Source organism: Rhinopithecus bieti, unplaced genomic scaffold (assembly GCF_001698545.2).
Source record: "Rhinopithecus bieti isolate Rb0 unplaced genomic scaffold, ASM169854v2 scaffold_6513, whole genome shotgun sequence".
In the NCBI taxonomy this organism is placed as follows: Eukaryota; Metazoa; Chordata; class Mammalia; order Primates; family Cercopithecidae; genus Rhinopithecus; species Rhinopithecus bieti.
The window spans coordinates 5892603-5902621 of NW_016805931.1; the positions used below are offsets into that span (position 1 = coordinate 5892603).

General features: G+C 38.7%; 1 protein-coding gene across 1 annotated transcript in view; it reads right to left on the reverse strand.

The window, feature by feature from the left end:
• LOC108531006 (cAMP-specific 3',5'-cyclic phosphodiesterase 4D-like) overlaps window positions 1-10019 on the reverse strand; it is a 533042-nt gene that overhangs the window by 489880 nt on the left and 33143 nt on the right. The gene's annotated exons all lie outside the window — the stretch shown is intronic.

Here is a 10019-nt window from a genome sequence, read left to right on the forward strand (position 1 = left end):
TTTTTTGGAGACGGAGTCTTGCTCTGTCACCCAGGCTGGAGTACAGTGGCCGGATCTCAGCTCACTGCAAGTTCCGCCTCCCGGGTTTACGCCATTCTCCTGCCTCAGCCTCCCGTGTAGCTGGGACTACAGGCGCCCACCACCTCGCCCGGCTAGTTTTTTGTATTTTTTAGTAGAGACAGGGTTTCACCAAGTTAGCCAGGATGGTCTCGATCTCCTGACCTCGTGATCCGCGCATCTCGGCCTCCCAAAGTGCTGGGATTACAGGCTTGAGCCACCGCGCCCGGCCCGAAAATATTATTATTAACTATGTAATGACAATAATAAAGAACTCTTCTAACTGGACTCTCAGAAGCCCAGGAAAAGTGACCAAACAGTTTTTCTCAATAGCCCAAAAGACAGTCCAAACAGTTTTAAGGGAAGGTTCAATTAACAGCAAAAAGTCATACTTCTTATTCCTTCTCTTGGAAAGAATTAATAAGCAGTTAAATGAGAAATGATAAGAAGAAAAGCCTCAGGATCTGGATGTCCTATAGGCAAGAACAGACAACCCCTGGAATTTTGCAAATGTCTGAGAAAACACTAAAAGTTTACTTATCCAAAGAACCAAGGACAAAACCCATAATTCTCTTCAACTAATTTAAGTGTCATCTCATTTCTCAATTATTTTCAGTGTAATTGATCACATTGAATTACATTTTGAATAACACGGGGAAAATGTTGAACCGCAGATGCATGTTTTCACTTCATTTCGATCAAAGAACCAAATTAATCTGCAGGACATTATGAGCACATTACCCAGCAATAGCCCGCCACATGTCTGCCCATTCTCAGAAGGCAATGTATGTCTTACCTTCATTTGCCGATTCCGCAAACATTTCACCAACCCAATGAAAGGTCCAGGGTAAAGAAGACAATGATATGAACTCTGCCCTCAAGGAGTTTAAAATTTGGTACAAAAGATACGTTTGCAAGCCAAATTACTATAACATGAAGCAAAATGTAATAACTGCCACAAATGAGAATTTAAAAAATTCAAACACCGATGGCATTTCAGAGGCAACAGGTACATTATGGAAGAGGGAACATTTCTTGCCATTTTAAAATCACTCGAAAAGCATTCCAGATGATTAAACAGATCTGAGAAAATAAAGCATCATAGCTGAACAAAGAAAAAAGAAAATCAAAAAATTGTTTAAAAGTATTATCTTCATGTTTTCATTCAACTATACACACCCCAGAAAAACATAAAATGCAGTCAGATTTCTCCAGTCAAACTTTGTCCATTCTCTGTGAGAAAGCTAGGTTCAAATGGCTCCACGATCCCGAAATTAAAATGGAAAGTGAGAGAACCTTACATCATTGTACATGTGCATCAGTCAAATTACCTTTAGGATTAAAAATCATATTTTATTTTTTCAATTAACACTGTAAGCATGCACAGTCAGAAGCCTCTTACCTTTGCTGTTTAATTATCCATCTGATTGCATCTCAGATCAGCTCTTTATAATCCAATTTTGAGAAAATGATACATCTATTTAAAAGCACATATAGCTTGTTTTGTTCAAGTAGAACGTGACCAAATTCTCCTAGACTGAGAAAAGATTGGCATGTTTGCTTGTGCATATCAGATTATTTAGTTGCAAAACTGGGAATTATTCCACAGATGTGAATGGATTTCTAATTTATGTCACAAAGGAGAGATTACACTTTTAGGATAAGTTATTTACTTACTCATTTTCCCAATTCGATTTCAACACACAGGAGAATTTCAAGTCAGGAAAGCATCGCCAACAATGCTTCACCAGAGACAACCAAAAGAGATCATAAATGTCTTATTAACTGTAAATAATGATAAAATCAAATCTTTGGGAATATAATTACAGCTGGTCTAGCTTAAAAGTGTTTTACAATTATATTAGCCCAAGTAAATCACAGCATACTAATTTTAAATTGTACATTAAAATAGGTTTGTTGTACATGTTGCCATAAATTTCAAAACAAGAAAATCAAGAAGGATCAACTTCTTTATTTTTTTTAAACACATTTTCCAACTGTAAGGTCCATAGCTCCTCCTTTTCTGCCTGTTGACAAGCGTGCTTCTCCTGCTTTCTAACTTTAAGTACACTCCTCTCTGCCGTAACTTGTCTGAGCTTGTTTGTCTGTAGTTCTTACTGGAAATTTCTAAGCTATCATTTCATGATCTTTTGAAGAAACAACGTATAAGTGCACCTGTGTTCTTTTATGTTCATGCCTCCCCTTGTTTTCTTTCCTTGGCACCGTAGAAACAGACATACATAAGTCTGTAACTTATGGTGGCTTATTTATTATTTTACCTGCATATATTCAGAAACTATTTTAAGAAAAGGACTGGACTGATAAATTAGAGCTAGGAAGCCTGGTCATTGTGTGGGCTTGGACAGGTGATATAATTCGCTAGACCTATATTCTCAAGTACAAAATGAGGAGGACCCTGCCAGAGGATCAATCTTCAAAACTGCGACAACTCTGAAACTGTATGACTCTCTAGCTCTTTGACTTGCAACTTCACACTTGGATGTCATTTGTTGCTTTGAAAGATGGTTGGTTCCACTGTGGAAGACAGTGTGGTGATTCCACAATGATCTAGAACCAGAAATACCATTTGACCTAGCAATCCCATTACTGGGTATATACCCAAAGGATTATAAATCATTCTATTATAAAGACACATGAATGCGTATGTTTATTGCGGCACTACTCCCAACAGTAAAGACATGGAATCAACCCAAATGTCCATCAATGATAGACTGGATAAAAAAATGTGGCACATATACACCATGGAATAACTATGCAGCCATAAAAGGAATGAGTTCATGTCCTTTGCAGGGACATGGATAAAGCCAGAAGCCATCATCCTCAGCAAACTAACACAGGAACAGTAAAACAAACATCACATGTTTTCGCTCGTAAGTGGGAGCTAAACAATGAGAACCCATGACACAGGGAGGGAAACAAAACACACCAGGGCATGTTGGGAGGCAGTGAGGGGAAGGAGAGCATCAGTATAAATAGCTAATGCATGCAGGGCTTAATACCTAGGTGATGGGTTGATAGGTGCAGCAAACCACCACGACACATGTTTACCTATGTAACAAACCTGCACATTCTGCACATGTATCCCAGAACTTAAAGTAAAACAAAATTTAAAAATAAAAATGGTTGGTCCTTCCCCTGGTAGATATAAACACAAATGCAAAGCGGCACATACATGAGCAGGGAGTGTAAACAAGAAAGGAGTGGTGGGGGAAGAAAGTGAGAGAGAAAGAAGGAAAAATGAGGCAAGAGAGACAAAAACCCAGAGACAAGGCAGGGAAAGGGTGGGGAACGGGGTGAAGAATTTAGAGAAAGAGGAGACAATATGGGAAAACAGAAGAGTGTATACAGTAAGAGATCTAAAGAAGAGGTCTAGTTAATAGTATACAACCAATTATAGGGTAAAAAATTTTAAAGTTCTTGCATGCATTTTCTGCATGTCAACAAATACCTACAGGTGTTGGTTTCTCTCCAGAAAAGAAAAAGCAAAATACTTGGATATTGAAGTGCTAATTTTAAATGTCTATAAAAATTTGTGAGGGAACAAAGTTATTTTCTATTATGAATTTACTAAANTGGAAAGTGAGAGAACCTTACATCATTGTACATGTGCATCAGTCAAATTACCTTTAGGATTAAAAATCATATTTTATTTTTTCAATTAACACTGTAAGCATGCACAGTCAGAAGCCTCTTACCTTTGCTGTTTAATTATCCATCTGATTGCATCTCAGATCAGCTCTTTATAATCCAATTTTGAGAAAATGATACATCTATTTAAAAGCACATATAGCTTGTTTTGTTCAAGTAGAACGTGACCAAATTCTCCTAGACTGAGAAAAGATTGGCATGTTTGCTTGTGCATATCAGATTATTTAGTTGCAAAACTGGGAATTATTCCACAGATGTGAATGGATTTCTAATTTATGTCACAAAGGAGAGATTACACTTTTAGGATAAGTTATTTACTTACTCATTTTCCCAATTCGATTTCAACACACAGGAGAATTTCAAGTCAGGAAAGCATCGCCAACAATGCTTCACCAGAGACAACCAAAAAGAGATCATAAATGTCTTATTAACTGTAAATAATGATAAAAATCAAATCTTTGGGAATATAATTACAGCTGGTCTAGCTTAAAAGTGTTTTACAATTATATTAGCCCAAGTAAATCACAGCATACTAATTTTAAATTGTACATTAAAATAGGTTTGTTGTACATGTTGCCATAAATTTCAAAACAAGAAAAATCAAGAAGGATCAACTTCTTTATTTTTTTTAAACACATTTTCCAACTGTAAGGTCCATAGCTCCTCCTTTTCTGCCTGTTGACAAGCGTGCTTCTCCTGCTTTCTAACTTTAAGTACACTCCTCTCTGCCGTAACTTGTCTGAGCTTGTTTGTCTGTAGTTCTTACTGGAAATTTCTAAGCTATCATTTCATGATCTTTTGAAGAAACAACGTATAAGTGCACCTGTGTTCTTTTATGTTCATGCCTCCCCCTTGTTTTCTTTCCTTGGCACCGTAGAAACAGACATACATAAGTCTGTAACTTATGGTGGCTTATTTATTATTTTTACCTGCATATATTCAGAAACTATTTTTAAGAAAAGGACTGGACTGATAAATTAGAGCTAGGAAGCCTGGTCATTGTGTGGGCTTGGACAGGTGATATAATTCGCTAGACCTATATTCTCAAGTACAAAATGAGGAGGACCCTGCCAGAGGATCAATCTTCAAAACTGCGACAACTCTGAAACTGTATGACTCTCTAGCTCTTTGACTTGCAACTTCACACTTGGATGTCATTTGTTGCTTTGAAAGATGGTTGGTTCCACTGTGGAAGACAGTGTGGTGATTCCACAATGATCTAGAACCAGAAATACCATTTGACCTAGCAATCCCATTACTGGGTATATACCCAAAGGATTATAAATCATTCTATTATAAAGACACATGAATGCGTATGTTTATTGCGGCACTACTCCCAACAGTAAAGACATGGAATCAACCCAAATGTCCATCAATGATAGACTGGATAAAAAAATGTGGCACATATACACCATGGAATAACTATGCAGCCATAAAAAGGAATGAGTTCATGTCCTTTGCAGGGACATGGATAAAGCCAGAAGCCATCATCCTCAGCAAACTAACACAGGAACAGTAAAACAAACATCACATGTTTTCGCTCGTAAGTGGGAGCTAAACAATGAGAACCCATGACACAGGGAGGGAAACAAAACACACCAGGGCATGTTGGGAGGCAGTGAGGGGAAGGAGAGCATCAGTATAAATAGCTAATGCATGCAGGGCTTAATACCTAGGTGATGGGTTGATAGGTGCAGCAAACCACCACGACACATGTTTACCTATGTAACAAACCTGCACATTCTGCACATGTATCCCAGAACTTAAAGTAAAACAAAATTTAAAATAAAATGGTTGGTCCTTCCCCTGGTAGATATAAACACAAATGCAAAGCGGCACATACATGAGCAGGGAGTGTAAACAAGAAAGGAGTGGTGGGGAAGAAAGTGAGAGAGAAAGAAGGAAAATGAGGCAAGAGAGACAAAACCCAGAGACAAGGCAGGGAAAGGGTGGGGAACGGGGTGAAGAATTTAGAGAAAGAGGAGACAATATGGGAAAACAGAAGAGTGTATACAGTAAGAGATCTAAAGAAGAGGTCTAGTTAATAGTATACAACCAATTATAGGGTAAAAAATTTTAAAGTTCTTGCATGCATTTTCTGCATGTCAACAAATACCTACAGGTGTTGGTTTCTCTCCAGAAAAGAAAAGCAAAATACTTGGATATTGAAGTGCTAATTTTAAATGTCTATAAAATTTGTGAGGGAACAAAGTTATTTTCTATTATGAATTTACTAAACAGTAGATGACATTTTAAGCCATCATATGTTATCAATAAAAATTAGCACAAGAGAAATTCTAGCACAGGGCCCAGGATATAGTAGGCAGCAATATACCTTAGAGAGAGGGAAGGAAAATGAGAGACAGAGGAAGGCTCTATTTTAAAATGACACAAATCATCTTCCTGATCTTGAAGACTAATGGAGATGGGGAGAAAGGATAAAATATGTCCATGTAAAATTGCCTAGACTCTGAACAAGCAGCAAGTACAAACCACGGTAAAAAGTTAAATAACCAGAACTCAATTAACTAGAATTCTCAATTTGCTAGAACACATCCACACACCTTTACAGTCCAGTATTCAAGGAGACAACTTTACAAAAAATAAAAGATTTCAATGTTTATGAAATAATAACAGCAATTACCACCATACCATTAGCAACTCCCTAGGAATGTCTCTGGAGAACAGTCACATCTAGTACCTACAGCATTAGCGTCCAGAGAACAATAACCACTGTTGTTCAACATGCAGACCAGGAGGCCATGCAAGGACCTCTGCAATCAAGCCTAGTTACTCAAAGTAGTGCATACACTTCATAGTCAATGTGAGTTGACTGCTCTAAATGGTTTGCCACTGGAGAGTTTGAAATGTCAGCCCATGCCTAAAATTTTTGGAGCCGGGGTCTCCAGCCAGTAGCCTACTCCCTTCTCTTCTCTTTCCCACCTTCAGTTCTTTTCTGCAGTGAGGAGCCTTGCATACACTCCCGAGGACACCTCAGCCCACACATCTAAGATTCATACACAGCCCTACACTCTTTGGTCCTAGGAGTGCTCAACACAAGTGGTACAGTTCACCACTGGGAGATGAGACCCCAAGAGAGACCCATGTAGGCCCTGGAAGTCATCTTGGGATCACTTAGGCAGGAATTGTGGGGTACCAAGTGGTTTAGAAGAGGGAATGGGGGTGCTTTGGATTGACAATATCCACATGGCTCTGCAGAATCCTCTCACCATAAGGCATGGCACAGTGGAGGAAGACCAGCAGGGCCCTCTAAAGCAAGTGACATGAGGCAAGAGCCTCTTTCCCCAGGTTTAAGGGTGCTACTGTTAATATGGCATTTCTGCCTTAACCTGGGTTTGCCAGGAAATTTAATTAGCCATATCTCATTCCATGCAGCCAGACTGAATAGTATTTGGTTGTGCTATACAGTGAAAATAAACAATGTAAGCACTAAAATTACTATAACTCAGGTGGTCAAATGATTTTGGTTTTAATACCCTGGAATCTCTGCCCAATTAGCACAAGAGGATGAATTTTCTTCAGCAATAAACCCCTAAACTCCTCACGCTACTACTTAAGAATAAACTAGCACAAAGAGAACCTTTGCTCTCAGTGACCAAACAGAGAGTAAAGTTTTTGTCTCAACTTCTCCCTCCTTACTCTCAGTCTACAAAACATCATGCAAGGTTGACCCAAGGCCAGAAGCCAAATTTAATGGTGAGCGTTCTCTCTTGTTCTCTCTTCTTGTAACACCTCATCCTGACATAACCGAGTTAAGATCCACTTTCCCAAAACAGTGTCCTATACCTCTGTTCCCCACTCTCTACCACCTGATTTTTTTTCATATCTTTTTGGGCTTTAATCTAGTTATGGTCAACTAACTAGGAGAATAAACTACTTACCATATACCAGTGAGCTATTGAGTGTTATCAGTCGAATAGGTCATCTACCCAACTTAATTAACATTGCAAAAATGAGGTCAGAGCAGTGGAGGGACACAAGTTCCTTGGAATACTTCGAATAAATTGTACAGCCTGCTTGACTGAGAGACCACCACATATAGACACAGTACAAGGAATATATAAAAGAGACAAGAGACATGTCCTAATAGATTTGAAAGTACAGCTGAGAGACAGAATCTACATAAAATGGAAAGAGCTTTAATAATATTATAAAATAACATAAAGATACAAATCAATGAGTTATAAGCCCTTTTTCCCTCCTGTTTTCTAATGTACTTCCAAAAGTCTCATCTGCCATAAGCTTTCCCTGAAATTTTGATTAGAGTTAGACGGCTTGGCCTGAAGAGTAAAAGAAACAGCTTAGAAGAATTTAGACACATTTCCTTCCTTCTCTGCTTCCTCATGTTTCCTGTCCTTAGAACTTAGGCCTTTTGAAGGATGTTTGGAAGTGTTCCCTGCATGTCCATGTGCTTCTGCTACCTCAGTCTTATTTTTATTACCATAATATATCAGGGCCCTCAAGAGTTATCTTTATTCTTCCTATGTAAGAGTGAATAGTAATTTCATTTCAGTTTTTCCAGCTGCTCCTTTATATTGTTCTGCCCCATGACTTCAAAAAGATAGGAAACCCTTGAAGTCCTAGAATCCTAGACTCAGGGTCAGAAAGCACACATTCTAATTCTAGTCCTAGTGCTTAGTAGCTGTGAGAAAGTGTTTAACTCTTCTGAGTCTCAATGCCATCTGTAAGATGGGGGCCTGTTTCAGCAAATACCAAATCAAATCCCTTTCTGTGAAAGCAAACAACACAGTGCTGCTTAATAGGCATAGCTGATGTGAGCACTTGTGGCAGATATTCTCTGCTTTGGAATTTATATGAACAAGATCCGATTCATTTGTTTATTCAGTTAACAAATATTTTCTTGAGCACCTAATGTGTATCAGACTCTCTACTGAGCACTTATCAGAACCACTGGAGCTATGAGCCATCCAGTTGCTACTGGACATTTCTTTTTTCAAACTACCACTTTTCTAGTGTTCTCCCTTTTGGAGAATAGTTAAGAATGTGTGTCACGGCTGGGCACAGTGGCTCACGCCTGTAATCCCAGCACTTTGGGAGGCCAAGGTGGGTGGATCACTTGAGGCCAGGATTTTGAGACCAGCTTGGTCAACATAGTGAAACCCCGTCTCTACTAAAAGTACAAAAAAATTAGCTGGGCATGGTGTCGCATGCTTGTAGTCCCAGCTACTTAGGAGGCTGAGGCAGGAGAATCACTTGAACCTGGGAGGCAGAGGTGGCAGTGAGCCGAGATGGCACCACTGCACTCCAGCTTGGGCAACAAAGTGTGACTTCATCGCAAAAAAAAAAAGCAAAAGAAACAAAGAATGTGTGTCATATTGCTTGCTTAAATTCTATTTGCAGCATTTTGGAATGAAGTGTGTCCCTCTTCTGGCTTCATTATACATCAAAATTCCCACAGTTAAAGTTTTTTCAAGACACATAAGTCAGCATAGTCACTAAGAAATTCTCCCTTGGGCTTAATATAAGAGAATTAAAATATATCTGGACTTCATCAAGTCTGGTCTTTCAGTCTGTCATGAGAGGCTGGAGTCACTAGGGATAAATTAAATGATTAAGAACGAAAGTTTCCAATAGTGTAAGGAGAGATGTGGTTGTGAGTAGCACATCAAGATAATGAGTGAGCGCACGCACCCACACCAGGACCCGTGGATATTTATGCTGCAATCCATAAGTGCACCTCCTCAACATGCCACCTCTGAAAACCAAAAATGTAACAAGCACATATCAGAATAGTCATTCCTGCTCAGTTGAGTTCCTAGTTACAGCCAAATAAAAGAAGACTAGCTTCTTTAAAGCTCAAAAACAAAGAGTACCTTTCCAGTGGACAAGTAACTAAAGTGGTGTGATTTTGGTATAAGTTTGTGTGTGTGTGTATGTGTGTGTGTGTGTACACATTTAGTTTTATTGTACAACAAAGCAACTTGTACTTTTCACATTTAAAACCGAGCATGATCTTTCCTTTACAGTGAAACAAAAAGGAAATTTTAAAATAAGCAGGAACAAAATTACAATAGAGAAAGTCAATTCCAAATAGGATCCTACAGGTTCTGCCGATTCTTCCATTGAGTGGCAGAGCTAAAGTCATCATTAGAAGAAAATTTATTTTAAAAGTGTCTTCTTAAACTACAAGGGTGTCTGTCAAATATCACAATAAACATGCCAAAGGAGAAGCCATGTTGTCAAAATGTGCACTTAACCCACCCAAACATCTCAGATCCACCCTTTGCTGACCTTCTATAACCCCATTTTTT